A 26,604-nucleotide genomic window follows, 5' to 3' on the forward strand; every position below is an offset into this window, starting at 1 on the left:
TTGGGTTCCAGTGATGATGGATGCTTCCATTGTGACCATTTGAACTTTGTTTCTGGGTAGTATTCATAAACCCAAGACTCATCGCCAATGATCACTGTATTAAGAAAGTTGTGATTACTGTCCACAGTATCCAGTAAGCCCTCTTTGATCTCCAAATGAAGTTTCTTCTGCTAAGTTGTTAGCAACTTGGACACAAATTTTGCTGAGATCCTCCTGAGGTCCGTATGCTCATTAAAATGGAACGAATGGGTCGAATATTAATTTCAACCTCGTCTGTAATTCTCTGATGGTGATTCAAATGGCTCTGAGCACTATGGGACTTAACAGCTGTGGTCATCAGTCCCCTAGAACTTAGAACTACTTAAACCTAACTAACCTAAGGACATCACACACATCCATGCCCGAGGCAGGATTCGAACCTGCGACCGTAGCAATCGCGCGGTTCCGGACTGAGCGCCTACAACCGCTAGACCACCGCGGCCGGTGATGGTGATTCGTTTATTCTGCATCACCGGGGTCGTTACGTGATCAATAACAACCTCATTTGCGGATGTTGAGCGCCTATCTGAACGTGCTTTTTCACTCCTTACTCATGAGCCGCCATCTTTGAAGCTCTTGTACCACTCCATCTGTGTGTTACCCATTTCCTCGTCCCCAAATAATTGTCTAATCAGGCGTATTGTTTCAACTTGAGAATCGCCATGTTTAAAACATAATGATGCAGTAACGCTGTTCCACTTATTCTGTCATTTTGCCCACAACACTTAGTTCGACGACTATCACTCAGACGTGTTCACTTGTCAGCGGCTATGTCATATGCATTAGGTATGCCTACAAAAACAGAGAGAAAGCGCGCGCCCCGATATCATTGTTGGTTTCATCAACAAAAAAATATGGTCGAATACTTTTTGAACAGCCCTCGTATCCGCATACCTGCATCGCAAGGTAGCAACTACAGACCCAACACATTCAAATTACTCGTTCATCGGCGCGAAGGAACTTCTCATGCCAAGAAGCTCCGATATCCCCGCACTATAAACAATACGAAGACATAGATTAAAGGACACGCATTGCCTTGTATAATGTGGAACCGCTACACCATTATTACTCCTTTGTTGAATAAGAGCATAATAAAATAAGAGCCGGCCGTTGTGACCGAACGGTTCTTGGCGCTTCAGTCCGGAACCGCGCTGCTGCTACGGTCGCAGGTTCAAACCCTGCCTCGGGCATGGATGTGTGTGATGTTCAAATGGTTCAAATGGCTCTGAGCACTATGGGACTTAACAGCTGTGGTCATCAGTCCCCTAGAACTTAGAACTACTTAAACCTAACTAACCTAAGGACATCACACACATCCAAGCCCAAGGCAGAATTCGAACCTGCGACCGTAGGGGTCGCGCGGTTCCAGACTGTAGCGCCTAGAACCGCTCGGCCACGCCAGCCGGCGATGTTTGTGATGTCCTTAGGTTAGTTGGTTTAAGTAGTTCTAAGTCTAGAGGACTGATGGCCTCAGATGTTAAGTCCCATAGTGCTCAGAGCCAGCCATAAAATAAGAACCGAGGAAATGTATCACGAAACGTCCGATTGCATACTACAAATTGTATGCTTAACATATGATGAGGCTTAAAAAAAAAGAAAAATTACAAAAAAGTAACTATAGCGTCGTCGCAGAGAGAGTTTTAATACTGTTCAGACTGTAGTCGAGACGTTCCGTAAGCAGCGGACGGTAATGGGTTCATCGTCTCGTCAGCCGAGACGTTGCCAACTCAATATGCGACCAATTTGTTCGCCAGGCATTACCGCCTATCTCTGTCTACAAACAGGTGGCTCTCAATGAATCCAAAATATTCTCCAGTAAATGGCGTGGTATCGTGCAGAAGTGGCTGTCAAAATGGGTCTGAATTCATTTTTTCGTGTGCCGCTGAAACCTAAATCAGGTAGTCTTTGCATTAGATGCAATGTGAACAATGAAATTTGTTTTTCTGAAACAGAAAAAACGGTCAAATGTTTTGTGAAGTGGTTCGTATAAGAGTAAGGAACAAAATACATTGGAGAAACATTTAACGCGCCTATGAAAGATGCTCGATATCATGAAGAGTACATTAGGTGCCATTAAGGATTTGAAGTTTAATGTTTAACTCAGAATCTTAAGGAGTACATAAGGATATTTGTCTCTTGTTGCGTGGCTTTGAGGTACTATTACTACGTGAAGTTAAGCGTTAAACATTTACGACCTCAGATACTGTTATCTGAAGTTAAGCAGTTAAATGTTATACCGATGAAGTTACTATTCCTATGCAAATTATTAACTGTTACAGCTTACCTGCTCATACGTTAATGACGTAAGGAGACCACTAAGTGAAATTCAGAACCGATTCCAATTGATATCTGATCGACGGTTCCAATTTTATTCTATTTTTTAGATTAACCTTTTTCTATGGGCAAACATTAGTGAACAAGAACAATTTTGTCATCAGCAAGGGGAAGACATTTACTACTACTTTTACCACCTGCATCCCTTTTCCTAGTTTTTGTACGGTTCTCTAGTGAAAAATTTTTCACGCTCTAAAATTGTTGCTTTTCATATCTGCTGCTACAGATCAAAGAAATATGTCACAGCCACACACCAGCATTGACTAATGTGAACAATATGCAGAAATTGGAAATTTCGGCGCGAACATTGAAACAAAAACGTGATTGAAACGCATCTGCAAAATCAGCAACAAAGAAGAATAGCGACTGAAAATTTCATAAGTTCGTGACATAAAAAGAACACTCAGTAGAATTTGCAGTATTCTCTTTGCTGATATTTGAAGGATTCTTTATTACAAAGAATTTGAGACTGAAAAATTGTTGGAAGTTTCTTGCATCTTCAGGATAGAAAATAGAAATACAAGCCCACTCAACAGCAGACTGCATAGTCTACGAATGTGTAATCTACTATACAAATATCCTTTAGTACTCTTCAAAATTCTGAGATTCTAAGTTAACACTGAATTTTGAATTCTCAATCGGCACCTCATTTGCTGTACAAGATCGAGCATCATTCGAAAGCTTCTAGAATGTTTCTGGTTCATCTATATGCTGATTATGAATGGCACACACACATTATTTGAAATACGTCACATTTGGTTTCCAACACTTCTTCGAATTCATTAATTCTTGTTACATATTAGCCAATGTCGTAATCTCTCTTTCCAGTGTATCAAATAAGGCGTAAATGTAAGAGAAAAACATCTACGGAAGTATGTAGAATGAATTTAAATTGAGACGTTGCATCGTGATTTCAAATACGCAAGCAGCAGTACAGGCATTTCCATCTCACTTATCTGGAGCTATTATCTGCTTGAAAAGTGAAGCCAGTTCACTGCAGTGGAAGGATTTACAAAACGAGGTGCAGAACTCCATTGCTCAGGGGACATTTCTTTATTCCCGCAGCTAGAGCCCAGTTCTTTTTGTTGCTTTGGAAAAAAGTAGCAAGACCGTAGTGAGGAAAAAAAATCAACATTCTTTGGTCTTTGACACGGCTTGCGACAGCACTGAATTCAGTCTTTGAGCGAAACGATAGTCCATTCAAACGACCAACAACTCCATCTAAACTCTGAACATGTTCAGATTATTAGAATCTTTTCCTTGTTATGACCAACAGCTGCAACATAGCAGAGCACTAAAGAGACCGGTGAGAAATTGCATACACAAGTTGCTTTATTCAGAACAACAGAGACGAAATTCGAATCTTTTTTTTCATCTTATTTTATTCATGAGTGTTTCAGACAGAAGAAGTCATACTATATTAGATTTGACACTCCTGTAAACATAGAATAATTCACTAAATGATGATTTAGCTTTTGTCATTCACAGAGAAAATGTACGAGTTCAACGTAATTGCATTTATTCAGATTTTGCATGTTAGGGCATCCTAACAGCCACACACTGCTGTTGAATATTGAAGATTTCTAGTTATGGTGTATGATGAATTTGTAGGTCTATCCAGTTGTACAATGTGTCTCTCCTCTTGAAACCTGAACGTGGTGAAGTTGTGCACCAGAGCCCCTCATTCACTCTGGCGCAGCCTTGCTTGGATTTCTATGATCTTGCCGCTCAGCTATGCCATACGCAGCGGGCTCGGTTCTTACCATCTTGCCAACAGCAACATATCTATGTGATGTTTATGATAAACTTTGAAGGCTATCTATGGTGCTGAAATAAAATTAAACTGTATACCACATATCTAACTAGTAATTTGCTTAACCACGAGTACATTTTTCATAGCTCATAAAATAAATTACAGTTTGGAGTTGTTATAACCTCACATCAAGGCCCACAGCCATCCACTGCAGGACCTAGTGGCTGGGGGTAGTGAGTAGCTCCGGCGGCCAATACTACATTTCGTCCAGAGGTCAGTCCTTGCCTGAATCTTAACCCACAGTCAATATGATTACAAATTATGCTGAGAATCAAGAAAAATCGACAGCTTGATCCAAAAATACTGTATTGCGTTGCGTTTGTCTACCCATGTGAGGAATGATTTTAAACTCCAATGTTCCATCAATTTTGCCATTGTTTTCAGTCTATGCTGGGTAAGAACTGCTTACCTCACATCCATTAAATACACGCCAGTGATAATAAATTTCCGTGAGAGACAGAATACATTTACATCATTTCTATATTTAAAGAAAGTTTTTCAGAGTTTCGTCTGGAGTGTAGTCTTCGTATTTCTGAATGTAGGAGGGATAAAATGCAGAGAGCGAAAGGTGATCTACAGCTTGCACAGAAGCCAGACTGCCTTATTAAGAGTCCAAGGACAAGGAAGCAGAAGTTGAACAGATGAGAATGGAATAGTTTCCGCTCAATGTTATTCCGTTTGTATATTGAGTAGGCAGTTAGGAACCATGGCGAAATTTGGAACATAATTAATGTTCAGGTTGAAGAAATAAACTTTACCAACAATACCGTAATTCTGCCAGAGATTAAGCAAGAGAGGTCGGTAGAATGGAATGGATAGTGTGTTGAAGGGGGTTAAAAGATGAACGTCTAAAAAGGAAAACGTGGTAATGGAGTGCAGTCCCGGGCGCCCGCAGAAATTATTCGAAGAGAGGTCAAAATTCTGAATTTGGCATTTTTTATACAACTGTTTCGAGGAGGTTTGAAAACATGTCCTGCCCCAGGAATAAATTTGTCAAGAAGTACCTCAAGCGACTTATCTTTTTAGTATTTTTAAGGGAGATTAATTTTATGTCCAAACGATAAGTATATTCAACCCTACATGCAGAGTACATTTTTGTTGTTGTAAACATGAATATTGATTCTACATTTTTGGTTCAATGCTCTAAAACTGGTCCTCATATGATTAAATACATGGTATTTAACGAGTTATGAAATAAGTATAGAAATTATGAACAAAAATTATTTACACCCCACAATGTGGTATGAAATGAAAATTAAAAAACTGAAACAGGAAAAACAGAAAGACTGAGGAAATACTGCAAAAGAAAAAAAACCTACATTAATATTCCTCGAAGTGGAATAACAGGCTGTAAATTTTGAAAAAATTCTTATAAGATTCCATGTTGTCTACAACGCTTCCTTTGCATACAAAACACATCTCATTACGTTAATGAAATTTTTTCATCACGTCCATGCTTTCTACTTTTTATGTTGACTGCCAAAACAAACTGAGCGAAATGTCAAGATTGTTTGCGTGGCCATCCCCCGCAGCAAGCATATAGATACTTGTTTTTTAAATAAAACTGCCATTTCCAGCTGCTACTTAATTTATTCACCCCAAACGCGTTTTGCCTTATCCTGTTCTATGGTATCATCAATGGGATCTATAAGGACACAGTTTTGTTATTTTTAGATTATGAAACAGGTCAAGGCGCGATTTTTTTTGTTGTAAAAAAGTAATTACTTACAATTTGCTGATCTGCGTTTCCTCACATCTGGTCTGGACGTCGCACTACCACTTTTATTACTGCCTTATAAGCACAACTTTGCGTCCTGACCTCCTTCATACTGTTCGCCATGTTTCTCATTCTTTCCTGTGGAGTACTATGTTCTTTTGCCACTCGAATATAAACTGCTTTTCACAACGTAAATATTGTAACTCAATTACGTGTTTCCTCCTCTTTGGCATGTTTACCTAATTGTTGCCAACCTAAAAAAGTTCGAAGTATAAGTTCAAGACTAACTTTTATTCATAATGTTTGTACTGTGTGTGTGTGTGTGTGTGTGTGTGTGTGTGTGTGTGTGTGTGTGAGAGAGAGAGAGAGAGAGAGAGAGAGAGAGAGAGAGAGAGAGAGAGAGAGAGAGAGAGAGAGAGATTTTTTGTCTTCTTTTTAGGTTGGTGGTTTGAATTGTATGTTGTACTAGCTGTAAGCGAGTGCTCGAAAACTTTGGTGACAGCTGATTTGACTTTCCGTTTCAATATTCTGTGGAGGGGTTTCTGGATAAGTGAGTGTAAAATGTTGGGTGGTATTATTATTACATATTATTACATTGGACAATATTATTATGTTAAACCTCTTTGGGAGCGTTACTCTATTATTTTATCTATTAGTGTAAATAATGAATTGCTTGGCACGTGTACTTGGTCACTCAACAAAGTTTTTGTTTCTGCTTTAGTTTTCTGTATGTGGTAATTTTCTTACAGGATTAGGTGTTTTTTATTGTTGATACTAATTATTTTCATGTCATCTTCTCTAGTGGTTGGTTTGTGGTCATTTTCTCTTAGTCTTAGAACAGAAGGTCTTGTGAAAAGCAGTGTCCGGCGAAATAGTTATACTCGAGTGGCAAAAGAACATAGCACACCACAGGAAAGAATTAGAAACATGGTGAACAGTGTGAAGAAGGTCAGAACGCAAAGCCGTGCTTATATGGAAGTAATAAAAGTAGTAGTGCGAACTCCAGTCCAGATGTGAGGAAACGCAGATTGACGTGAACTGTTTCATAATCTAAAACTAACAAAACTGTATCCTTATAGATCCCAGTGATGATACCATAGAACAAGATAAGGCGAAACGCGTTTGGGGTGAATAAATTAAGTAGCAGCAGGAAAAGGCAGTTTTATTTATAAAGCAAGTATGAACGAAATGTGTTATGAAAACTATATTTTTGGCTTGGTTACGTAAAGTGTAGCCTAAGACCTACAACAGACTAGATGAACGTGAGGATTCTTGCAAAACTATTCTCGTATTGGCCAGAAGAATCGACTTTTTACACCAAAGAATTGAACCTAGTCAGTCCTTGTGTCTTCAGTCTGTCACATTATTGTGTTGCCAGACCAACTGGACTGCTGCATACGTAGCTTTATGACTGCATGTGGCGCTGCGGAACAGTATATACGAGATAGAAAGGTTGCAAATTAATTTGAAGCTTGAAATTTCACGCTTTTCCCCTCTCTCCTAGCGCTCAAAATGGGATTTTCTGTTTTCGTTGATGCACTTGGATTCGTAGATTAAATACAGACGGCTGCGTTTTTCACAACTGCAATAGCTCTACAGTGTAAATTTTGCAAGCCATCACGCATTTTCTTTATCCACAGACAAATGGCAAACTGCTATTGCGATTCCGTTGCGCAATAATGAGACTGGGCGTTCTTGAGCAAGTCCTCGCTGGTAGCTGAATGGTCAGCGTGGTGACGGATTGTCAATCCTCTGGGCCCGGGTTCGATTCCGGGAATTTTCTCCGCTCAGGAACTGGGTGTTGTGCTGTCATCATTCTATCATCCGCATCGACTGCAGGTCGCCAAAGTGGCGTCAAATTGAAAGACCAGCACCCGGCGAACGGTCTGCCGACGGGGGGCCCTAGCCATACGACTAAATTAAAAAATGAGGAAGTTGGGGACGGATGAGAGAGGCGTAGACTCCCGGCATGCTTACGTTGTACTGGAATCCACACTTCAAGGTGTTAGACCGTCCCCTTTCTGCAGATCGAAAAGGGCTGTATGGACAAAATCATATGCAACAGCAATGATACTATTTCCCTACTGTTCTGTAATGGTTTAGATTCATCTTGACTGTAGGATAGTGGAGAGGTTGCCACCACACGCAAAGAAAACTAAATCAGCATAATTTCTAATCATCGGTGTGAAAACCAAATAAATCCCAGACACGTAGTATTGCTAAAACCATAGTATTCTCTGTTGTGCTCGGTGATGTTAAATCTGCAATTAAGTGGAGTCACAGACAATCACTGCTGAAAATTCATGAGAATTCTGAAATTAATAAGAACTGCATCCTAGATTTCAGAAGAGATAAAGCACTCACATGGACACACACACACACACACACACACACACACACACACACACACACACACACACACACACACACACCAATCATTAAAATAAGAGCAAATTACAATGTAGCCCATCTGGACTGCATTCAAAAGCAACTGAATGACCTGATTCATTGATCAAGAAATACGTCACATACTTGTAGCATCTACATACACTCCTGGAAATTGAAATAAGAACACCGTGAATTCATTGTCCCAGGAAGGGGAAACTTTATTGACACATTCCTAGGGTCAGATACATCACATGATCACACTGACAGAACCACAGGCACATAGACACAGGCAACAGAGCATGCACAATGTCGGCACTAGTACAGTGTATATCCACCTTTCGCAGCAATGCAGGCTGCTATTCTCCCATGGAGACGATCGTAGAGATGCTGGATGTAGTCCTGTGGAACGGCTTGCCATGCCATTTCCACCTGGCGCCTCAGTTGGACCAGCGTTCGTGCTGGACGTGCAGACCGCGTGAGACGACGCTTCATCCAGTCCCAAACATGCTCAATGGGGGACAGATCCGGAGATCTTGCTGGCCAGGGTAGTTGACTTACACCTTCTAGAGCACGTTGGGTGGCACGGGATACATGCGGACGTGCATTGTCCTGTTGGAACAGCAAGTTCCCTTGCCGGTCTAGGAATGGTAGAACGATGGGTTCGATGACGGTTTGGATGTACTGTGCACTATTCAGTGTACCCTCGACGATCACCAGTGGTGTGCGGCCAGTGTAGGAGATCGCTCCCCACACCATGATGCCGGGTGTTGGCCCTGTGTGCCTCGGTCGTATGCAGTCCTGATTGTGGCGCTCACCTGCACGGCGCCAAACACGCATACGACCATCATTGGCACCAAGGCAGAAGCGACTCTCATCGCTGAAGACGACACGTCTCCATTCGTCCCTCCATTCACGCCTGTCGCGACACCACTGGAGACGGGCTGCACGATGTTGGGGCGTGAGCGGAAGACGGCCTAACGGTGTGCGGGACCGTAGCCCAGCTTCATGGAGACGGTTGCGAACGGTCCTCGCCGATACCCCAGGAGCAACAGTGTCCCTAATTTGCTGGGAAGTGGCGGTGCGGTCCCCTACGGCACTGCGTAGGATCCTACGGTCTTGGCGTGCATCCGTGCGTCTCTGCGGTCCGGTCCCAGGTCGACGGGCACGTGCACCTTCCGCCGACCACTGGCGACAACATCGATGTACTGTGGAGACCTCACGCCCCACGTGTTGAGCAATTCGGCGGTATGTCCACCCGGCCTCCCGCATGCCCACTATATGCCCTCGCTCAAAGTCCGTCAACTGCACATACGGTTCACGTCCACGCTGTCGTGGCATGCTACCAGTGTTAAAGACTGCGATGGAGCTCCGTATGCCACGGCAAACTGGCTGACACTGACGGCGGCGGTGCACAAATGCTGCGCAGCTAGCGCCATTCGACGGCCAACACCGCGGTAGCTGGTGTGTCCGCTGTGCCGTGCGTGTGATCATTGCTTGTACAGCCCTCTCGCAGTGTCCGGAGCAAGTATGGTGGGTCTGACACACCGGTGTCAATGTGTTCTTTTTTCCATTTCCAGGAGTGTAGAATAAAATAAAGAAAATATCAAATATGTTCTCATTAGTGACTTCAAAAATTTTCTCAGGGGCTGGCTCAGCGGTCGCATCGGTAAGTTTCATTGGAAGCCATGCATGATTTGCTATAGAGCATGGGAACGAGGGTGAAACATGCGACCCATAAACAGTTAATGACCAATGTTAGCTTGACAGTATAACTACTGTCTGCGACATGTTGGAAGGCGACCCAATTAACAGCCATTCTGCGCATCCCCCTCCACTAGCCACTGGCAGCCAATAATATTCATTCTCTTTCCGAGTGGCTAGCAGCGAGTTACAGCTAGATAGTGAGAACCTCGCCCCTATATGCTGCACTGTTGCTGTACTTCGCGATAGCCAAATGATTCATTCAACTGTCCGCAGCTCGTGGTCGTGCGGTAGCGTTCTCGCTTCCCGCGCCCGGGTTCCCGGATTCGATTCCCGGCGGGGTCAGGGATGTTCTCTGCCTCGTGATGACTGGGTGTTGTGTCATGTCCTTAGATTAGTTAGGTGTAAGTAGTTCTAAGTTCTAGGGGACTGATGACCGTAGATGTTAAGTCCCATAGTGCTCAGAGCCATTTGAGCCATTCATTCAACTGTCAGTTTTTTTGGTATTCTTTTTTTCTTGTAGCAGTATAAGTATGAGTGTGTATCTGTAAATGTGTAAGTGCGATTAAAAAAATAAAAATAAATAAGCCTGGTGACGGCAATAAATGTGAAATCGGTGCTTCACAAGTATCGAGGGGGATTATTTACCGTATTTATAACGTTTTCAAACGTGAATATGAAAGCTGGTCTCTTACTGTTGACATCTGAAGACACAAAACCGACTCCAGAACCATGTGGTGTCGGCAAGAGAACTGTAAAGAGAATTGTAAACGGAAGTGTCAGAGCTGTAGAAAAAGTTGGTTTCGTGTCGCCTGGGAAGCACCGAAATCACAATAAACCCGTAACACAAATGGATGGTTTTAACAACGATGTTTTCAAGTGCTCCATGAGGATGATGAATGCCCGACACCACAAACGTGTTACAGTTATGCAGGAGAAAATTAGCTTCAATAGTAAGCCCTTCGTCAATGTAAAGAATTTTAGCAGACGTTGGTTCCTAATATGTTAACAAGAGTTTGTAGTTCAAAGACGTGACATAGGTGTAGCACGAACTACTTCCCACATAAAGATTCACGATACAAGCGAAGGAGTTATGTCAACAGTGTATGAAACATGGGTCAATTAGAATCATTCCAGGAAGATCTGCTGGAAAATGAGTGATGGTAGTGGCGGTTAAGTTTTCATAGGAACAGGTTCTCGGATAATTATTCTGCATGCTGACTCCTCTTCTTGTTTTATTTCTGAGAGTAAACGTGTATTTACGTGTAAGAAAAACAGCAGTGACTACCATTCGAAATTGAACCCCACCATTTTAGTGACGTGATTTACAATTCTTGTCATAGCTTGCTTGGAAGTCGCTCATTGCCAATTATAATTCAACTGTCACAGAGAAAACATCAAGTACAAACATCAGAAAAGCAAATATTTTTCCGCGGCTTAAAATAAAAATATTAAGCACCGTATAAACCAGACTCTTACCGATCTCCTGCAGCTCGTTAATTTATACAAGTCACGTGACAGAACGTACAAACTCGACTTCCTTGAAGGTTAATGGGGTCACACAGTTTCACATTTACCCATGTGTCACTGTCAGTGTAGCCCTATGGAATGAATTTGGCCAAAGGATAAGGCTATGTAGGAGAAAAAAGAAAAAAAATAACATTCAAGACAACATTCACTGAATCGCTTGTGCACGAGGCAATAGACAACACCCAACCTGTAGCGTGGGCACAGTCTGTGCGACATGCTGAAAAGCTTCAGAAAGAATAACTTGACAGGGAAGTGATGATTGATATAAACCTTGAACCTATCATCGTTAATTTACAATCAGATTGTTCGGAAACAGATTCAAATAGAAGTGACGGTGGTATTATGATGTAGACTTTGAAACAAAGCAATAATACTTCTTAGCTTTAAAGACTCGTGGTTTAAAGAATGTGTTTGTCAACATATCGGTTGCACACATAATGAGAACTTCCTAGCCTTTTTGATTATGACTTTTACCCCGTGAATTATGCAGACTATAATATTCAATATATTTCCCAAGGAGAAGTTAAGCTTCTCCTACCGTGTTGCTTGCTCTAAGAACACGCGAGACTGCTGCTGGATAAATTCGTCAAAAGTCTGATATTTCCCCACGTCATTTTCAAGGCATTAACTGGATAAGGCCCTAACATAACAGTAACACTTGTCAGATGCCGGTGGTTTTGGATGTTATCGGTCGTCATTCCCTGGAGTTATTCGCAGATTATGTGTAATTGTTGGCTTGTTCAATGGATTATATATGTGCTTTCTCACTGTAACGTCGAACGAGTTAGTTTACACTCAAAATTCCCGTTAACTGCGAAAAATATGACAACTTACTGACCATTTTCACGATAGTCTTTTCTACCACTAATTCTTTTTATGCGCAGTGATTACGCTTAACTATAAACAAACACATCAACACACACACCTTACACAAATTTTTAAAAATTCTATTGAGTAGAAACAGTTGTGAAGGAAATATAATTATTTAGGTTTGTGTTTGAAGCTAATTTTGTTGTGTATTAAATTTTTACCTACAATACAGTTCAAATTGCAATAAATGATAATCATTGCAAGCTGTTTCAATGATCTTGTCGTTAGGCAAGTGTCATTTTGATAAAAATTTTACTTCTTCACAAATCTGTGTCAGCTATTCTCGCCTCCCGTTGTCGCGCAGAGTAAATCTGTGGAGCAGTGGACGCAACGTCGTCAAGACATGAATTAATATTTCTCTCGTGACGACCGACTGAAATTGGTTTTAATATTTACTATTACCCTCATAGATTAGACCGTATACTACACTCATCAAAAAAAAGTTTTGCGTCACCTCGATTCCGAGAGTTCCGGAATCTGTACAGAAAATTGGAAGAGAGATCAACATAAACATCATTTCCGCCCTTTTTATTGCTCATGAAAACCACACATTACATGTTGTACCACCATATAGCGAGACCTTCAGAGGTGGTGGTCCAGATTGCTGTACACAACGGTACCTCTAATACCCAGTAGCGCGTCCTCTTGTACTGATGCATGCCTGTATTCGTCGTGGCATACTATCCACAAGTTCACCAAGGCACTGTTCGTCCAGATTGTCCCACTCCTCAACGGTGATTCAGCGTAGATCCCTCCAGAATGGTTGGTGGGTCACGTCGTCCATAAATAGCCCTTTTCAATCTATCCCAGACATGTTCGATAGGGTTCATGTCTGGAGAACATGCTGGCCACTCTAGTCGAGCGATGTCGTTATCCTGATGGAAGTCATTCACAAGATGAGCACGAGGGGGGCGCGAATAGTCGTCTATGAAGACGAATGGCTCGCCAATATGCTGCCAATATGGCTGCACTATCGGTCGGAGGATGGCATTCACGTATAGTACAGCCGTTACGGCGCCTTCCATGACCACTAGCGGCGTACATCGGCCCCACATAAAGCAGTCCCAAAACAGCAGGGAACCTCCACCTTGCTGCACTCGCTAGACAGCGTGTCTAAGGCGCTCAGCCTGACTGGGTTGCCTCCAAACACGTCTCTTATGATTGTCTGGTTGAAGGTATATGTGACACTCATCGGTAGCGCTCATCCACTATTGTACTAGCCCTCGGGCGGCCTGAGCGAAGCATGTCATCAACAGTTTCTGTCTCTCTGTATCTCCTCCATGACCGAACAACATCGCTTTGGTTCACTCTGACACACCTGGACACTTCCCTTGTTGGGAGCCCTTCCTGGCACAAAGTAACAATGTGGACGCAATCGAACCACGGTATTGACCGTCCAGGCATGGTTGAACTACAGACAACATGAGCTATGTACCTCCTTCCTGATGGAATGACTGGAACTGATCGGCTGTGGGACCCCTCTGTCTAATAGGCGCTGCTCATGCATGGTTGTTTACATCTTTGGTCAGGTATAGTGACATCTCTGAACAGTCAAAGGGACTGTGTCTGTGATACAATATCCACAGTCAACGTCTGTCTTCAGGAGTTCTGGAACTGGGGTGATGCAAAACTTTTTTTTATGTGTGTATGATGCACCGTAGGAAAATGAGCCTCACTGTTGGCAGCAATGCACTTCGGCAGCGTGGATTTTGTTTGGCCGCTCTGCTGCCGCTCATGCGCAGTTCTCTTCCCTTCGCTGCTCCGCCCCTATACGCGAAAGCGCCGTCTTGTGTGACGCGAGCTTTAACGAAATAGTAAATGATTCAAAGCCTCTGAGCACTATGGGACTTAACTTCTAAGGTCATCAGTCCCCTAGAACTTAGAATTACTTAAACCTAACCAACCTAAGGACATCACACACATCCATGCCCGAGGCAGGATTCGAACCTGCGACCGTAGCAGTAGCGCGGTTCCAGACTGTAGCGCCTAGAACCGCTCGGCCACCCCGGCCGGCAACGAAATAGTCATATGTAGTTGTCAAGGATGAGTTTTACTTGAAATACCATCCTGGAAAACATCAAAAACGCCAAACATAATCAACTACTGTCAACATGTCATCATATGTGACAATATTCATAAATCGATGTGAGTACCGGGCTTTGTTTACGACACAAGAAACCCTCAAACTATTTCCCACATCTATATTTGCTTATCAAGTGTCACAGTATTTTTTCCAAGTCTAAAACCTCTGCAAAAATGCGTCAGCAACACAAAAAAGTGCAGTGCTTACACCAAATATCGCAATATTATTTCCCTCCCCCCCCCCCCCCCCCAACACACACACACACACACACACACACACACACACACACACACACACACACACACACACACAGAGAGAGAGAGAGAGAGAGAGAGAGAGAGAGAGAGAGAGAGCTTAACCATATTATGAAGGTGTATGGATACAGACTTCTACAACAATTCGAGTAAAATAATAAAACTGTATTATCTCTCGAAATATGTAAGATTCTGCACACTTTACAAGCTCTATAGATTTTTAAATCAAATCTTCCTGCACCCAAATTACTTATTAAAATATTAAGTTTCACTTATTAACGCTATTTAAAGGACTATATAATAGGTTAGTAGACACCTGTAGATCGGTCTTTATACCATAAAATTACATTCAATTCAATACATAAAACTTCGGTGCACATAAGCACTACACATATCTAACTTACAGCTTAAAATTCATCAAGAATTAGCAATTTTACTCTCAGATCTCTAAAACCTGGAGTTCGATATTCTTATCACACTCAACAAATTAAATATTTATGAACCTAACTTGATAAATATATTAAAATGTACATGGCTCACTCATAACAGTAAATAACACCAGAGTGTCATTGCAAATCTGACTGCACAGCAACAATTAGCAAAATGAATGACGACAACATCACAAAAAGCAGTTCACCATACGTCTCAAATTGCATTTAACATAGCAATATGATCAGACTATCTACCACTAGGACAGTACAAATCGTTGTCATCCCCCACAGCTATACACTGATAAACTGTATTCCCTCTTTAATTTATATTCTAATATTCTTGGCTCATAAAGTAAGCATTATATCACCAAGAAAGTAAATATTGCATAACTTATTAAAATATGTGTATCTGCAATGGTTGATGGCTACTAGATGTGTCAGCTACTGGGGGAGATGTTAGTTACTGGGCAGGCCCATTTCTTCTGATAACCACATAAACTGCAACATATTATGGGTTATAACTTACAAGTATGAACCATAAGCTAACAATCGCAGTATCTGGACCCCCCCCCCCCCCGCCCCGCTTCCACTAGCAAGCACCTACAGTATCTAACGACCTCCACACTTGGTAACACCCATAGTATCTATGACCCACTCCAGATGCACACCGATTTTAAATCAATTATACAGTATTTCCTCTCTCTGCGATGCTTACTTTAATGAGGCATTATGGTATATATTACACAGTGAATACAGTTTTCCATTGCGTAATAGCAAAAGATTACAATGCCTAATAATGTGCTAATGGTAGCCACTCTGATTATATTGCAATGTTGAATGCATACCAAGATGCGTGGTGAACTGGTTTTTGGTGTTATTGTTTTCTTTGTTAATTCTTGGTTTGCTTTAGGCTGTAAGTTAAATTTGTAGTAGTATTGCTGTAATTGAGTTTAATGTTGTCAGTAAGTGAACTGTGTGTATTTTCGTAACCTACACACTTTAGATGCAGAAATATTGAATTGAAGGAACAATGGAGTTAGCACAGTGTGCAAAATCTTACATAATTCGAGCAGCTTTATAATTTTATTTTCTTGAATTTTTGTTCAGGTCTGTAGATACATTTGCATATTATGCAAACTGTGTGGATTTCAGTAAGTAATGCAGGCAATTTAGATGCGGAAGTATTTAATTTTTATGTTCAGTGTGCTTGCAAAGTGTGAAATCTTACATATTTTGAGAAATACAGTTTTATTTTGCTCAAATTTTTCAGAAGGTCTGCAATCATACTGCACGTTATGATAAGCATGTAAGCTTTGTGTGTTTCCAAATCATGTATTTCTATTAGATGTTGGTGTTATTTAATAGCTGATTGTAGGCATGCAGTCAAAAAACGTTTAGAGATCCTTGGCACCATGGTTCCAATTGGTAAATATTGCAACTTTCCTCGAAAATTGTGACTACACACAACCTCTAGCACTAGCAGGCCTGGGTCATTTGTAATAAAGGCAATAACCGTCAGTCAATATCATTGATTATGCTTCTCTAGTGTTGTGGCGCTATTCCATATAAAGCTCCCTAACCGCTGTGGCGGTGTGCTTGTTGTTTGGAAGTCGCAGCTTGGACGGAGGCCAAGGAGCAAAAATACATGCACAAAAAAGTAAACAAAAAAAAAAGAAAAAACGTGAAGAATCGTTATAAGAACTGTCAGTCTCTCAATTGCTAATGTCAAAGTAGTATACATATACAGGATGAAGCGAAATTCACGCACTCGCTCTTCGCAGTGTGACTCCTCACATACCAGCAATTAAAAAAATGTGTCTCACGAAATTTAGTCCAGTGAGTACATCTGGCAGAAAAAGAACGTGAAAGAGTGGCAATCTGGCAACACTGTAACCACATGTATGATAACTACCTATGTCAGCACACATTAGTCATGCTGTACAGTTGGTGCAGTAGATAGAGTTTGCGTGAGCTTGCGGGAGGTCGAGGGTTCGATCCTGGATTGGGGCACATTTTCTTTACTTGCTAATTTCATTTTGACATTTCATACTGTAATATACACCGTTTCTTAGGTCACATGCATCCTAAATTTACAACATTTTGCGATGTTGAACATAACAAATATGTGGTTAGACAAATAATAGACAGTTGAAACAAATCTGTCATAGGACAGAATAACTGCAAAAACAATATCAATTTCAAGGTGCTAAAGATGACAGCAGAGTACAACAACAGAACATCTATTTGCCATTTATACTACATGTAATAGGAGCACACAGATGTCGCACATTAGCGACAAATGACAATAATAATGTCGATATTAATGAGTGCATGACCTTCACAACGGAATACATTGTCCTCAGAACAACAGTTTCTCAAAGCGACCTTCCTGCACGTCCAAACATTACGCAACCTTTTTTTTTTTGTTTGGGGTTTAAGGGCGTTCAACTACTGAGGTCATTAGCGCCCAGTCACAATTGTTAGAGCACATAGAATCTAGTAAAACTCAAAGGGGGGGGGGGGGGGGGACACCAGAAAGTTCTTACAAAGATGCAGATAAAATAAGTGAAGGAGTTAGATGTCTTTGGACAAGCCAGTCGAAGTAATGAAATGAAGAACACGAGCAGCTGCTCGAGCGTCATCAGCTAAAATATCCTATAAAGTAGATGGCAGAGACAGGACAACACGAGATTGACTAAAACGGGGACACGACAATAAAACATGGCGCACTGTTAATGCATGACCGCAAGGGCACTGCGGGGCTGGGTCACCGGAGAGCAGGTAGCGGTGGCTAAACCGGCAATGCCCAATCCGCAACCTGGTCAGAAGGACCTCTTCTCGCCGAGATGGTCGGGAGGAGGTTGTCCAAGCAGTTGGGAACGGTTTTACTGCCCGGAGCTTGTTTCCTTGAAGTGATGACCAAGTATCCCACCACAAAGGCACAAGCCTCTTACAAACAACCCCACTAGTGTCAGAGGACGGGACACAATGGGAGGCTGGCCGAGGCAGGAGGACTGCAGCCTTGGCTGCAGCATCAGCAGCCTCATTCCCAGGCACTCCTACATGGCCGGGAACCCACAGAAAGCTGACAAGAGAGCCATCAGCAGCAGAAGAATGGAGGGACTGCTGGATCCGTTGCACCAAGGGATGGACGGGATATGGAGCTCCAAGGCTCTGAAGAGCACTGAGTGAATCAGAGAAGAGTACATACGATGAATGGCGGTGGCGGCGGGCATGCTGAACGGCCTGATGGAGAGCAAAAAGCTCGGCTGTAAAGCTGGAACACTGGTCGAGGAGCCAGTATTTAAAGGTGCCGGCCCCGATGACAGAGGCACAGCCGACACCATCGTCAGTTTTGGAGCCATCAGTGTAAATAAAGGTGTGACTGGCAAGTCACGCACGAAGTTCGACAAACCGTGAGCAATACACTGCAGCCGGAGTACCCTCCTTCGGGAGCGAGCTGAGGTCGAGATAGACATGAACCGGAGCCTGGAGCCACGGTGGTGTCGAGCTCTCACCCTCTCTGAAGGTGGTAGGGAGGGCAAAATCCAATTGTCGAAGCAGGCGACGAAAGCGGATTCCAGGGGGCAGCAGGGCAGACCCATACTGACGGTCGAGAGAATCGGCGAAGAAGGACTGATAAGAGGGGTGGTCGGGCATTGACAACAGCCGGCAGGCATACCGACAAAGCAGTACGTCGCGCCGGTAGGTCAATGGTAATTCGGCAGCTTCAGCATAAAGACTCTCGACGGGACTAGTGTAGAATGCTCCCGTCGCAAGACGTAACCCCCAATGGTGGATGGAGTTGAGACGGCGTAAGAGGGATGGCCGAGCAGACGAGTAGACGAGGCTCCCATAATCCAGCTTTGATCGGACTATGGACCGATACAAGCAAAGCAGGACAGTGCAATCCGCTCCCCAAGATGAACCACTAAGAACTCTGAGGACATTAAGGGAATGTGTATAACGGGCAGCCAAATAAGAGACGTGCGGAGACCAACAAAGTTTCCTGTCCAGTGTGAGCCCTAGAAACTTAGTTGTTTCCACGAATGGGAGAACAACAGGACCGAGATGTAAGGATGGCGGAAGGAACGCTTTATATCGCCAAAAGTTGATGCAAACCGTCTTCTCTTCAGAGAACCGGAAGCCATTTGCCACACTCCATGAGTATAGGCTGTCTAGACAACGCTGAAGGCAGCGCTCCAGGAGGCATGTTCTCTGGGCACTGCAGTAGATCGCGAAGCCATCGACAAAAAGAGAGCCTGAGACATTAGGTGGAATGCAATCCATAATTGGATTGATCACTATGGCAAAAAGGGCTACGCTCAAGACGGAGCCCTGAGGCACTCCGTTCTCCTGGAGGAAGACGTCGGATAATACGGAACTCACACGTACCCTAAACTTTCGATCTGTCAAAAATGAATCAATAAAAAGGGGCAGGCGACCGCGTAGACCCCACCTGTGCGTAGTGCGGAGGATACCTCCTCTCCAACAGGTATCATAAGCCTTCTCCAAATCGAAGAACATGGCTACCGTTTGGCGCTTTCGCAAAAAGTTGTTCATGATGAATGTCGACAAGGTCACAAGGTGGTCAACAGCGGAGCAGCGGCGACGAAAGCCGCATTGAACATTGGTAAGTAGCCGTCGAGATTCAAGAATCCAAACCAAACGAGCGTTAACCATGTCCTCCATCACCTTACAGACACAGCTTGTAAGAGAAATGGGGCGGTAACTAGAAGGAAGGTGTCTATCCTTCCCGGGTTTGGGTATAGGAACAACGACGGCGTCACACCAACACATGGGGACTTGACCTTCGGTCCAGACGCGATTGTAGGTACGAAGAAGGAAGCTTTTGCCTGCCGGAGAAAGGTGGGCCAGCATCTGAATGTGAATGGCATCTGGCCCCGGAGCACAGGACCCGAACAGTGCAAGTGCATGTTCGAGTTCCTGCAGAGTAAAGGGGGAATTATAATTTTCCAGATTCAGTGAGTGGAAGGAAGGTCGCCGAGCCTCTTCTGCCTCTTTCCTGGGAAGGAAGGCAGGGTGGTAATGGGCGGAGCTTGAAACCTCCGCGAAAAAGCGGCCGAAGGCGTTGGAGACATCCACCGGATCAACAAGGACCTCATTACCTGAAGTCAGGCCAGGTACCGAGGAGTGGGCCTTAATGCCCGACAGCCGGCGCAGGCCACCCCAGTCGACAGAAGAGGGAGTAAAACTGTTAAAGGAGCTGGTGAAAGAGCCCAACAAGCTTTTTTGCTGTCTTTGATGACTCTACGGCATTGCGCTCGGAGTCGTTTGTATCCAATACAATTCGCCAACGTAGGATGGCGGCGAAAGGTGCGTAAAGCACGTCGTCGAGCACGGATAGCGTCTCTACAAGCCTCATTCCACCAGGGGACAGAAACGCGACATGAAGAAGAAGTAGTACGAGGAATGGAATGTTCCGCAGCATGGATGATAACAGCTGTGAGGTATTCGACCTGACTGTCACAACTGAGAAAATCGTGGTCCGGAAAGGTCGCCAGGGAGGAGTAAAGTCCCCAGTCAGCTTTCGGTATGTTCCAGCTCGAAGGACATGGGGATGGGATGTGGTGCAGGAGACGAACGACACGGGGGAAGTAGTCGCTCGAATAGGTGTCAGAAAGGACATACTACTCGAACTGATGGGCAAGAGTGGTAGAACAGATCGAGAGGTCCAAGTGGGAGTAGGTATGAGTAGAGTCCGAGAGGAAAGTCGGGACGCCAGTATTGAGGCAGACAAGATTGAGATGGTTGAGGACATCCGCCAAGAGGGAGCCTCTCTGACAGGATGCAGGAGAGCCCCAAAGGGGATGATGGGCATTGAAGTCTAAAAACGGCGGAGGAAGCTGAACAATCAGGTGTATCATGTCAGTCTGACTAACTGCGGATGACAATGGAGTGTAGACGGTACAAACGGAAAAAGTAAAGGCAGAAAGAGTAATATGGACAGCTATTGCTTGGAGTGGGGTGGTCAATGGGATGGGATGGTAATAGACTTCGTCCTGAACGAGCAACGTGACCCCACCATGAGCTGGAATACTGTCCACAGGGGTAAGGTCAGACCACTCCCAGGTATAGTGGGGAAAAGCAATACGGTCAGTAGGGCGCACCTTGGTTTCCTGGAGACCAAGGACGAGCGGACAGTGTAGGCAGAGGAGCAGTTGTAATTCCTCCCGATTAGATCGAATACCTCTTATGTTCCAATGTAACAAAGCCATCACTAGTCAGAAAAAAGGGGGGGAACGAAACGGGTGAAGAGCTGGTCACCTCGGCGGCCGCAGAGGGCCAGGTTTCGAGAGAACAACGCTACAACCGGCGGGAGGCGGATCCTGTTCCATCGAGTCATCACCAGCTGCGGCCGCTTTCCCGGGTTGCGTAGGACGGACAGCATCATTCGCTGATGAGAGGCCAGCTGAGCACCTGGCAGCAGAGCGTCCCGGCGAAACTGAGGACGGCTGGGAGCAGCGACTCACGGATGGAGCGGCAGACGAAACGCGCCGGGGTGGAGAGGGGGATAGAGACTTCTTCTTGGAGGCCTTCTGGGAAGTCCGATGAGGCACGGGGATGGTGGGCTGGACCCAAAGAAGGTGCTCACGTGCGGGGTCCGTTTTGGAATGCCGGACCTCGGAAGCCGGGGTCCGGAATGTTTCCCCGATGGACGCCTGAGAAGAGTTTCGCTTCTCAGGCAGCGGAGGGGGGGGGGGGGGGAGGAGGAAGGGTGGCCCCTGGGGCAGAGGGGGTAGGGGCCGCGAGGGAGGAGGATTGGGAAGGGAGGGATTTGGGAGGCAGAGGCATAGGCCCCGGATGGGGTGAGGAGGTGTAGGGGGGACAGGATAGGGGTGAGGATACTGTGGAAGGAGTGGACACGACTGAGGCAAACGAAGTTGTCAACGTCACGGGATGGAGGCGGTCATACTTCTTCCTGGCCTCAGAATAAGAGAGGCGATCCAAAGTTTTTAATTCTTGAATCTTCTTCTCCATCTGATACGCGGGGCTGTCTAAAGATCTAGGCGAGTGGATGCCAGGACAATTGACGCACCGAGGTGGTGGGGTGCATGTATGTTCCTCATGAAGAGGACGTCCACAATCGCCACAAAGGGGCTCAGCCTCACACCGTGACGACATGTGCCCAAAGCGCAAACACCGAAAGCAGCGCATAGGAGGCGGGACGTAAGGTCGCACAGGTAGCACATCACCTTTACCTTCTCCGGGAGAACGTCCCCCTCGAAGGCGAGGATAAAGGCCCCGGTGTCAATGCGACGGTCTTTGGGGCCACGCTAGACTCGCCAGACGAAATGCACGCCTCGGCGCTCCAGGTTGGCCCTGAGCTCATCAGATTGCAGCAGGAGGTCCCAATGAAAAATAACCCCCTGCATCCTATTCAGTACCAGATGCAGGACAATGGACACTGGGATGTCGCCTAGTCGGTCGCACGCCTGGAGCGCCGCCGACTGAGTGGCGGAGGTGGTCTTTATAAGAACGGACCCCGAAGACATTTTACTGAGAGCCTCAATTTCCCCGAAGATGTCCTCGATGTGCTGGACAAAGAACATGGGCTTGGAGGTGGCGAACGTCCCCCCATTGGTCCGAGAACAGACTAAATAGCGGGGGAAGTACTTCGCCCCAAGCCGGCAGGCCTGTCCTTCCTCCCAGGGAGTGGCCAAGGGGGAAAAGGCAGGAGAACCAGAACCAGAGACAGTACCTTTCTTTTTAAAAGACTCTGTCGCAGAATGACCCAATACATGTTGACGTTTCATCTGCGAAACGTCCGCCCCGATACCATCCACTCCGACCAGGGGCTCTCCCCACGGGCGCCACCCAGCCTCAGCAAGGGCCACCTGGCAGGTTGACCATTGCCGGGAGTCCTGATGCCCCAAGGAGACGGGCATCTACTCCTTGGCCGACGTGGGGAGGGTGCAGCTCAGGTATCGGCAGTACGATCCCTGTGTTGTCAGGGGGCTACAACCTAGAGGGTACATGACGATCCACCACAACGGGCTGGCTACCGTGCTGGATTTCGGGTGCCATGGAAAGTCCATCATGATCGTAGGTGCAGATGGGGACGCACTATGGGCGTAACTTGTGCAACCCATCAGACGTTTAGGCCCAATTTGAGGAATAGTGGGTGTGGTTACAACGCCGTTACAATGCTGAGTGCCAAGGTCTTAGTGCACTGAGGACCAGTGAGACACCGCATAAGGCGTCCTTCCCCAAAAGGCTTGTACTTCTGTAGAATTTTGAAAAATGGAGGTCAAACCCCAAGGGGGACCATCACATGGAAGGCTGAAATGGTTGAAACTCCTTTTAGTCGCCTCTTACGACAGGCAGGAATACCTTGGGCCTATTCTTACCCCGGACCCGCAGGGGGGATTGCGCAACCTGCAGGATCATACAGGTCTGCACCCTTCGCAGCAAAGCTGGATCCATAGTAACATCAGGAGCACGATAACACGCTACCAATTCTTCCACATTCATCAGTGGATTAGAGTACACGTGCTCCTTCAGGTGTCCCCACAGGAAGAAATCAAGGGGATTTAGGTCACGTGAATGCAGTGGCCATAGAATTTGATTTCCACATCCGAGCCATTTCCCTGGAAATGTTCCGTCCAAATACTGTCACACATCAGTTACAAAGTGTGGAGGTGCACTGTCATGTTGGAACCATATCCTCTGCCGAACGTGTAGTGGAACATCTTTCAGCGAATCAGGCAGATAGTTTGAGAGGAATGCATGATACCTTCGTGCATGCAACCAGTCAGGCAACATGTAGGGGCCCAAACACTGTCGCCCAATATTCCGGCCCATATATTAATACCAAAGCAAACTAGATACCCATGGTTGCGGGTTACGTGCAGGTTAACCTCACACCAATGGTGGACATTGTTCATATTGAAGACACCCTCACAAATGAATGCTACTTCATCGGACCATATTACTGTGTTCACAAAGTCATCGTTGCCTTGCTATTGTTGTTGGAATCATTCACAGAAATATATCCGCTGATGGTGATCTGCAGGATGCAGGTGTTGCGTGAAAGCATAATGCCAGGGGTGCAGTCCTTGCTCGTGCAGCATGTCAACGACCGTGAGTTGCGAGACACGCAGCTGCCTTGCTACGCTACGTGTACTTCACTGAGGTTCTTGGTGTATGGCCTCCAGAATAGCTTCCTCAGCAGCTGCAGTACGGCGAGTCCATGGACGACCTCTGTCATGCGATGGTGGAAGCAGAAAACCTGACTCCGAAGCTGCAGCTCCAGATGATGTAACACATTTTTATCTGGATCGCGTCGACGAGGATATCTAGCAGCATATTCATGAGCGGCAACACCAGCGTGGTTATCAGATGCACCAAGGACCAGAGGCATATCCACATATTTATTGTTTGTGTATGCTATAGGTCTGCCACTCTGGTTTAGAGGTTTACAACGAGAAAATTCGATACGTGTAGGCATGTACATTGGAGTGTGTCACTTGCACGTTACTCTGCTCGCAACTGGTCCTTTCTGGAGGATAGCACATACAGTATAAACACACCGTCATTCCTGCGCGCTGTTCCACCTAATGTGCATTACCCTTCTGACACCGCTAATTGTGAAATGTTCGGTTTCGAATCACACAGTTTCCCTAACGGTATTAGACGTGATGTTTCCACAGTCCCATTGATAGAATGATGGTGATGGAGATGATAATGATGATGATGATGATGATGATAATAATAATAATAATAATAATAATGCATTTAGATACATATTAAACAGCATGCGGATACCTTAGTGTTGAAAGGCATAATTAGTGGGACCATGGTGATAACACATACAAATAGTAACTGGCTTTGGACATTATTTGCAAAGCACATTGCTACTCTTACTGGTAATGTAAGGCCCTAACGAAGTGTAACGGAGCTGAACGAGGCAAAAATAATAGTTGGTACTAATCTTTGGGACCATTGGAGGAGAGTACAAAGAAAACAGTTTTCGCATCTAGTAGACGCAGTAGTGCGAATAAATTCACGCTCACGATGTGGAAAAGGCTTCTTTCCAAATTGGCCAATCTTCCATTTCTATTATTGTAGTATGTAAGTGCAAATGTTTTCTAGGGGACCCGTTGTAATCGCTGTTTACGATTAAGATACCAGATACCGTACCACCTGGACTACATTTACCAAATAAAAAACATGTGCCTCAAGCCAGGGTCGAACCATGGACCTCCTGCATGCTAACCCAAAACTCCATCTACTGCACCAACTGTACAGCAGGACAAACTTTTGCTGACAGGGGTAGCTACCGTACATGTGATCACAGTGTTGTAAGATTGCCACTCTTTAACGTCCTTTTTCTGCCGGATGTACTCGTTGGACGAAATTTTGTGAGAGATTTTTTATCCCTGGCATGTGAGCAGTCGCGCTGCGAAGCCCGAGTGTGTGAATTTCGCTTCACCCTGTATGTAGTAATATGTCATGAGCTACAAACTTAGATAGATCTGTTCACCCATTATTCTAACTGAGGTTGGACAAGAAAAATATTGCGGTATAACACAGAGGAGGTGACACAAAACTGTTTGCGTTATTTAGTAGTTTGGACAGACTGAAGTTCTCTTTCATCGCCTCCACATCACAACAAGGTGAAGTAGTCCAATGACACGGAACTGTGGCACTACATAGCAGAACCACAAAAGTAATTAACTTCGAGAACGCCAGGCGAAAATTATTTACAAGGCAAAGGTGACACACATGCATCAGGGACATACATGGACTTAGAAATTCACCATGTAACACTACAGTATATAAAGGATGAATATCTTTGTACCTCCAAAAAAAGTGCTTAAGAACAATTTAGATGTGGAAATATTTCATCTGAAGGTGAACTGTGACGTAGATCACGAGAAGACGTAATTAATTACATTCTTCCTTAAACCAGACTGCTTATTTGTGTACTTGCCTCCTTAGCGTAGTATTATAGCTTGTATGCATTTTCTGGAGTTGTAAGTGTTTTCAGGTTAGTTTTGCGACATTTACCCTTAGGCCTAACTTTGACTGTCAGTTGTTATTTGTAACTTATTAGTATGCAAATAGGGTTGGAGTGCTCACATTGGAGTTGATAATCACGTTTTAGGCACTAATTTGAGAATCAATGTGGATGAGCAAAATAACATTGAAATACTTGATGCAAACATTGCGCTTTTTTGTATTGCTGATTCATTTTTGCAGACATTTTACACATAAACAGAACAATATGTCTAAACCAAATTGACCTTCATTCCCTTCTTTGTCTAACGCTTTTGTTTAAGCATTCTTATTTACGTTATGTAACATCATGCACTGTGCACCGCGAAAAAAATTGCGTGTTGGTGTGCAATCAGGTTATAACAGACATCACAAAAGAAATTAAACAATAATATCACTGCACCACACAGTCCGGTGGAGTC

The 26,604-nt window shown here is 44.5% G+C and overlaps 1 protein-coding gene across 1 annotated transcript in view; it reads right to left on the bottom strand.

Moving 5' to 3' along the window:
- Window positions 1–26,604, bottom strand: part of LOC126481200 (L-asparaginase-like) — a 391,393-nt gene that overhangs the window by 261,317 nt on the left and 103,472 nt on the right. The gene's annotated exons all lie outside the window — the stretch shown is intronic.

Source organism: Schistocerca serialis, chromosome 5 (genome assembly GCF_023864345.2).
Source record: "Schistocerca serialis cubense isolate TAMUIC-IGC-003099 chromosome 5, iqSchSeri2.2, whole genome shotgun sequence".
NCBI classification, from domain to species: Eukaryota; Metazoa; Arthropoda; class Insecta; order Orthoptera; family Acrididae; genus Schistocerca; species Schistocerca serialis.